Source organism: Rosa chinensis, chromosome 5, assembly GCF_002994745.2.
Source record: "Rosa chinensis cultivar Old Blush chromosome 5, RchiOBHm-V2, whole genome shotgun sequence".
Classification (NCBI taxonomy): domain Eukaryota; kingdom Viridiplantae; phylum Streptophyta; class Magnoliopsida; order Rosales; family Rosaceae; genus Rosa; species Rosa chinensis.
In genome coordinates, this window is record NC_037092.1 from 20,427,106 (window position 1) to 20,435,081 (window position 7,976).

The following is a 7,976-nucleotide window of genomic DNA, read 5'->3' on the forward strand; positions in this document are numbered from 1 at the left end:
AATTATGTGAAAAATGCTAATTAATATACATTATCTTTTTATGACACCCAACAAACATAAACATTAAAAATTGTTGTTAAATAAAAGTTTTTCTTAGATCCACAGAAGCTATAATTCCCAAGTAGCAGTATCAACTGGTTCTTAAAAAGAAAAATTAAGGGTGGTTCTATTTAAACCCAGCAAATATTTAAGTGCACCCAGCACTTAAAAAATTATCCAATAGTTCCTATTTTACCCTTATATATACCCAGCAATATAATACAAACCCAGCAAATGTTCACAATGCAAACCCTAATCTCTTGATGAATTCATCACATCTGAAGATACTATCAACCTGAAATCAATCTTGAAGAGGAAGAATGATCGATCAGCAGTTAGGTTTGACCTAGAGTAAAGATGATTGCGATGAAGAGCATGATGGATCTAAAGATATACTTGTGAAAAGCCTTTAAGGTGGAGATCATGTGTCTGTAGTTCTAAATTACATTGGGAATCCATCAAGATATACACATTATACATATAATGAATTGACATGGATGAGGAAGCTAACATGCAATCTTATATGGATTTCTGTAATCTTTTGGGAAAGTCAAATACTATGGAAGCAGAACCACCCAGGGATTTTTCAAAACCCGTCATATTCACACCAAACAAAGAAATCAACGGTTGCGACAATGCTAGAAATTGATAGGTAGGAGAAACCAGTAGGGATCACGATTCATGAAGACAGTGATGTGCAGTGGGCGAAGATGAACCGGAGACAAAAAGCAGTGGAAGAACAAGTTTATAGAGGATTGGCCGCTAGTTTCGCACAAGAACTAGTTAAAGTTGGATGAGTGATTGTTAAAATCTCTTTTTGAAGTTGATCTTGTATTTGTTGAAAAAGCTATTTGCATGCATGTCATGTTGCTCCTCCCCACTTAAATCCCTCTATCTCATTCGTATGTAGATTGCAATGCCTTTTGATCAAGGATGCAATTGAATCTGGTGTACATGTTTGCTCCTCTGTCTCAAAATGAAACCTTCTTTTACATGATGAATTACTCTGGTCAATTGCTCTCACATAATCATCCCTTAATCGCGCTCAAGATTAAGTGGGCAAAATCACTATCGTAGAAATAAGATGGAAGAAAATGGTGATGACTGAAAAAGATGATTGTCGGTGAAAGGATATCAAATGTAATGTTTCGAAATATAAAAAAAACCAATCCTCTTTTGCCTAATCTCAATTTTGATGACGAGGAAAACGTTTGTGAGCTGGGCGTGCATTGTTGATGGGTATAATCAAACAAGGGTACAATTGGAAATATACAGGACAATTTTTTAGTGCCGGGTGTAGTTAGATATTTGCTGGGTACATTTAGAAAGACTCAAAATTGAAAGGTGTGGAAAATTTGCTCTCTGGTCATAGTAAAAGTTTAAAAGAGTAATTTTAATCTTAGCTGAGTTAAAATGTAGTTTGACCTTGGTAAAAGATTAAGAATTAATGATCATTTCGAATCCAAAAAAAAAAAAGATGGGTAGAGTTGACCGAAAAAAAGAAAGAAAAAAGATTAACTTGGGGGAATTCCGGAATTGAGAGAAAAGAACATTACACCAGTGGTCTAGTCACTCTAGTGTGATTACATACGTACGCCTAAGCACGCCGGTGGTTATTTTCTAAATTCTAACACTACAAAAATTCAAACCACAGACTCCAAGTATTCTCTGGAGATGAAGCACATTACGAGAAAGCCAAGGACTCTAAACGTTGGAAGCTCAAACTCGACTCGCTCAGAAGGTGTTCGACATAATGCCTGAGAGAGGAAGCAACCAACAAATAGCACCAAGAAGTGAGTTCTTTTTTCCAATTGAATGCTGAAACTAAAATGTTGAGGTAGAGAGAATGAGAATGGGGTAGCTTTGAAATTGAAAAGGGTAATGACTAATGAAGGAGTTTTAAGAGAAAGTGGCATCTGCCGGGTTGTGCTGGAATTTTCTTGGCATGAAAAGGCAGACAAGGTAAGGATCCGTATGACTATAAATGCATTTAGAGGTGAAGTTTTTTAAAGCAGGAATGTCGGTAGTTTCTAGAGGGATTATGTTGATATCTGATATAAGCATAATATGATCACAAAACAAGTCACAGACTCGAAATATTGGGAGGACTCGAATCCGAGTCGATTGGAAGGTGTTTGGCGTAATGCCTGAGAGAGAAAGCAACCAAGAAATTAAAGAGGGGTAGTGTAGGATGTGCTGGAATCTACTTGGAAATGTGATGGCATGGCAGACGAGGTAAAGATGTTCCTCTATCTCCATCTATCAATAGGACTACTAATACATTTAAAATTTTTATTATTTTTTTTCAAAGAAGATCAAAGGATTTCACTCCTACCTCCATGGTAACTCGAACCCAGGATCTTGATCTTAGGTAGTGGGTGAAAATGGAAAAGAAAGCATCTTTTTTGTTTCAATTGTTTGAGTGGAAGTAGTAGTTATTTTGGAAAAAGCTTTTAAAAGCAGGACCGTTGGCTGGTTGAGATGCGTGATTAGGTTGAGTTTGGCTATGATTAGCATAATTTAATCACAAACATAAGAGAATCTGTAAAGATTAGTCTTCGCATTCAAACTTGTTTAAGTGTGGGGAAGCTGCCTATTATTCAGCTAGTTGAGGATGTATTCTAATTAGACATTTGAGTTTGAAGGGGGGTTGTTAATGTAATGAAGCCTCAACAACTTGGTTTAATTTGGAGCCAAATCATAGAGAATCAGTTTAGTTACTCAGACTCAGAGTCGAAGGCCAAGTAATTCCTGGCCAAGACCAAGTAGTCATTGGTAACCAAGGAAGTTTCGGATTGTCATATTGCTACTTAGCTTTTGCTAGAATACAATCATTACGTATGAATGCACTTATATCATCTTTACAGTCATGTTAAACATACAGAGCACCCTCCATTTTTTGAAGTTGGTGAAAGCTAACTGGAAAGAGGAGATGGGGTCTTTAGTCAACATGGTGGCCTGAATTGCTTTCTTTTTGAATAATTGAAAGATATTTCGCCGAAAGTGCTGGGAAACTTTCCCTTTCTGCTTTTTACCTCTTTATACTTTCCTGAAGAATGTGTGGATTGCTTCATATTATTGTTCTTTCATCCTGGTGAAGAATGAAAGTTTATTCAACATAGATATAGAAAGTTGTTGCGGGTTGATAATTAAAGAGCTGAAAAACTGATTGGGAAGTGTCTGTTGATATATGTATATGTACTCAACCAAGTTCTAAACAGGTACATACAACTCCTAAGAACACTAGTCCTTGCTGTGAAATAATTTCTTTTTCTTTTGTTTTCTAGTACAAACGGGACAATCTTTTATCTTTTGTTTTCGGACAGGTTTGCTTCTTTCAACTTATTGATCTTCAGGCTATAATATGGCTGCTGCTTCTTCTTGCCCTGCTATCATCCCTTGGGAGAAGCATGATGTATTTCTTAGTTTCAGAGGCGAGGACACCCGGGATACTTTTACCAGCCATCTTTATGAGGCTTTATGTCAGAAAAAAATCCAAACTTGCATAGATTACAAACTGGAGAGAGGAGATGAAATCGCACCTGCCCTTCTCGAAGCAGTCAGTGAATTGAAGCTTTCGGTTATCATTTTCTCCAAAAACTATGCTTCTTCTACATGGTGCTTGGATGAACTTGTGCACATACTCTGATGCAGAGGTGAACAGTTTGTTATACCCATCTTCTACGGCATAGATCCATCAGTTGTATGCAAACAATCGGGGAGTTATGCAGATGCATTTGTTCAACATGAGGAATGTTTCAAGGACACGGAGGAGGACAAGGTACTCGCATGGAGAGTTGCTTTGAAAACAGCAGCGGATATATCTGGATTTGATTCGCAAACAATTAGGTAACTCAATCTGTAACTCATGGGTCCATTTGTGACTTCTATTATGGCTATGATTGTTATTGCATCACTTACTAACTACTTTGTCTTTCATTTGTATATGGCAGACCCGAGTCTGAATTAGTTAAGACTCTGGTCAATGACATTTTGAGGAAATTGAATCGCAAATTGCAAATCGAAAGGGCTTTAGAGGGCTTGGTTGGAATGGGAAAACACATTCAACAAGTTGAATTTTTATTATGCCTGGAGTCACCGTGTGTCCGGAGCAAATTTAGAGGGCAGTTAAACCATCAGGTCCCAGCCTGATAAATTTCTAAATCTGAGACAGGAGCAATAAACGAGTTGTTATCAATTAGAGAAATATAAGGGGTAATAGTAGAAGTAAAAAGTGAGAAATCAGAGGGGCTAGGAAAAAAAAAGTTGGAGTGAAACATCTCTTAAAAGCTGAAGTGATAGTATGGGAAATTTGAGCCAAATCCGAAATAACAAGGCATGAATCATCATTAATATGTGAAATATGTTTCTGTTTCCTGCGAACAAGAGCCTGAGTTTGAAAATAAGTCGTGTTTTTATCTCCCAATTGAAGCCAATTAGTATGGGCTCTTTGTTTCCAATACAGTTCTTCATAAGCAGAAAGGGTATTTAGTTGGTCTCTGATAGACTTTTCCTGAATCAGGAGGTCAGGGTCAGTATTGGGGAAATAACGTTGTTGAATGTTATGAAGATCTGTCACAAGGGTAGCTTTTCCAACAAAAAGGTTACCAAAAACATATTTACACCAGTTTTGAGCTGGAAATTGAAGACAATTAGTAAAGGAGTGAAAAGTTTGTAAGCTAGTACCAGTAAAAGCATTAGAGCAAGCCCGAGAAATCACAGAATGAAAGGAATCTTCCTTGAACCAGATAGCTTCAAATTTTAAGTTCTTATCAGCCTTAGTAGGCATATCAGTAGAAGTCCAGATGATAATGTTATGGACAGGGTGTACCATAAGTGAATTCTGCAAATGCATATGCGGATACAACTAAAAGAAAAAAGTATTAACCAAAACTCTATCTAAGCGTTCATAGATGTGAGAGTCAGAGAGTTGATTATTACACTAGGTAAAACGAGAACCATAAGCAGGTAGAGAGATTAGATTATGATGATTTAGAAATTAGTTCATAAAATTAATCATATAGGGATCAGTGCGAAGAACGCCTCCTTTCTTTTCCTGAGTAGAAAGAATGCAATTGAAATCACTGATCAATAACCTGCGATCATTATGGGGATCCATAGAGTGGACAGTATCCCAGAGAGGTTGTTGTTGAGTCTTATGAGGAATCATATACAAAAAGGTGGCAAACAAACCAAAGTGTAACAATTTGTCAGTAATTGAACAGTAAAGAAAACGATCATGCTTCAAAATAACATCTAGATCAAAAGAAACAGCATTCCAAAGGAGGATAAGGCCTCCACATTGTCCGTCACTACCGATAATTATAGAATTAGAAAAGGGAAAACGATCTACGAGCTTATATAGTCGGGACTCTCCGCCCAACAATATTGTCAAATTACAAAAGAGGCCTTAGCGGCTTTACGAAAAAGAAAAAAAAAAAGGGAGAGCAACAGAAGAAGGAGCACAAGGCTCAGGTAATCTTCAGGGATTATGGGGAGCGGTTGCTACTTCTTCATTGGTCACTGACAGCTGCTGGGCGCCCATGCGGCTAGTTTGGTCAGACCCAGGAGCAGTGGGACTCGGTGTCACAATGGTACCATCCGGCCGAGTATGCATCGCCATGAAGTTGGCCCGGGAGACTTCAGAATGGGTAGCTAGAGGAGTCCGCTGACCATCATCCGTCGGACCATGATTACTCTCGCCACTGCCAGAGTAGGCATCTCCAACCGGAGCAACAACAGCCTTGCCCGCTGGCACAGGCGGCTGCCTCGACGTACTGGTAGACTAAGACACTTTGACCCAGTCAATGACGCCTTTATGCTTCAGCAACTCCAGGTTAGTGGTGGCACTGACTTTCGCTGCCTCAGTCAGGGCTTGCTTATATGTCGCGGACTGCTTGAAGGATTCCATGGCAGCGGCCTCTGCATGGCCCTTCTCATTCCCCAGCCGAGCAACCTCGCCCTCCAACTTCTTCAGCTCCGCAGTCTTGACGGCGGACTCCCGCTGCAGGATGTCGACCTTCTTACCCTTGGCCGCCACTTGCTCCTTCAATAGAGCTATATCCTGCTCTAGCCAGGATACGTGGTCGTTCCGCTCGAGGTCCCGCTCAACGGCGACATTCAGCTTGCTGTGGGCCTTCATCGCATTGCACTCCGCCTCAGTCAGGCGCCGCTCAACATCCGCCAGCTTGTCTTTGGTCTCCTACAACTCCCTCTCAAGACCTTTGATTTCCTCCTTCAGCTGCCGCTAAACCCGAGGCTGGTTTGAAGCAGCGAGGAACAGCTCATGCAGCCCGACAGACAAATGGCCAAACGCTGAGCTGAATGGCGACTGTTGAATAGCGGTCGAGCGGACTGTCCAATCCAATCCGCCAATGACAGGACCCGCCCCTGATTTCACCCTGAAATCCGAAGTGACCCTGCGGGACCCACCTTAGAAGAAATTCTACCAAAAATTTAGCAGAACTTCCCCTAAAATGGGCTACCCAAACCTGTAGAAAACATTTTCACTTCTCAATCAAATCATCCTTATGCTCCTGGAGCCACCCTGCTCCCCAAATCAACCTCATCCTCCATTTCACAAAACACACATCTCAACTTGAATAACATAAATCCCATAGGTAATCAGAGCAATTCTAACAGAAAGGTATATGAGGAAAACCTAATTCAAAGGTAGATGCGGAAGCCATGTTGTTGACTATGCCTCAATTTCGTGTACGCTCGACCTCAAACTAATTCGCCTGCAAACTGGGCATTTGAAACCGAAGGGCCCAGGGGAAAGTATAGAAAACGTTAGCGTGAGTGGACAAAAATAAATAGTTGAAAAGAAATAGAATTTTATACTTTCCCACATTTAAATCTTTAACAAATCCCGATGCATGCAATGATTAACGAAAATAAAACAATAGGAGTTTCGCTCATAAAAACTGACTAGCCCCGCTAGTCTCAAACGATTAAAAGAAAAGGTTGAAACTCTGATACTCAAGGAAATAAAACCAGCCTCGCTGGCTAAAATAAATCGGACTAGCCCTGCTAGTCGAAAATAGTATAATGAGTAGGGGAAGACGATAGCCATACGAGTAAGCCTCCCAGGCTCGGGTGATAGCTTCCCAGGCTAAAATACTCCCATTACTCCCGTAATATACTCTCACGCCACTATGTGTAGCGATATGATACTGGGCTTCAGAATTACTGTCACAGAGACAGTATCCAGCGCCACAAAGGCGGAGGGCTTCGGTGATCCCATCACCTCGCCACAAAGGCGGAAGATCAATGCTAGCAATGATAAGTCACCCAAAGTATGGCAAAGAAAACCCGAAAACCAAGTAAATCCATAAGTACATAAAGCTTCCCCATCTCTCGTAAAAGAATTTCCCATGACGTGTCCCACACGCCAAGATAATCTCAAATTCAAAATAAATAGGAAGAAATAGTATTATTCGTAAACCGGAACAAAAATCAATTTCCAAAATCACCAACAAGGCATTCCCAATGCCAAAACCGAAGTCAATAAATAAATAAATAAGTATTAACTTCATCGAATCACATTTCGAAAATCTTTCTAAAATCTCATTAAAAAATAAATATGAGGGAAAAAAAAATGAGCATTCTAATGACGTGACCCCGCACGCCATAAACTCCTCAAATAATCAAATAGTCAAATCCATTTCCGAAAATAATCATATGCTCGAAAAAGTAAATGGATAATTAAAATAATCAACTCGGAAACAATTAAGTATATATGCATGCATCATTCTTTAAAAATAAAATTCCACTCACAGTACTAATCCGACAATCACGCATTCGTGTTCCGTCATCGAGCAATAGCTCGGTACGTCGTCCTGTACACAATTATATTCCGTGAATAATTTTTCAATAAATTAATACGATTCCTAAAATCAATTCCTCATAATTTCATCTCCCATTCTCCTCGGATT

The 7,976-nt window shown here is 39.6% G+C and overlaps 1 long non-coding RNA gene across 2 annotated transcripts; it reads left to right on the forward strand.

The window, feature by feature from the left end:
• The first annotated feature begins 1,575 nt into the window (after window positions 1-1,575).
• On the forward strand, window positions 1,576-4,499 carry LOC112203259. Of its 2 annotated transcripts, XR_005799719.1 has the most exons (3): window positions 1,576-3,260; window positions 3,366-3,888; window positions 3,993-4,499. It is a non-coding gene; the product is annotated as an uncharacterized LOC112203259 (long non-coding RNA). The 2 variants fall into 2 exon arrangements; XR_002937626.2 differs by having other exon boundaries at window positions 3,366-4,499.
• The last annotated feature ends 3,477 nt before the right edge of the window (window positions 4,500-7,976 follow it).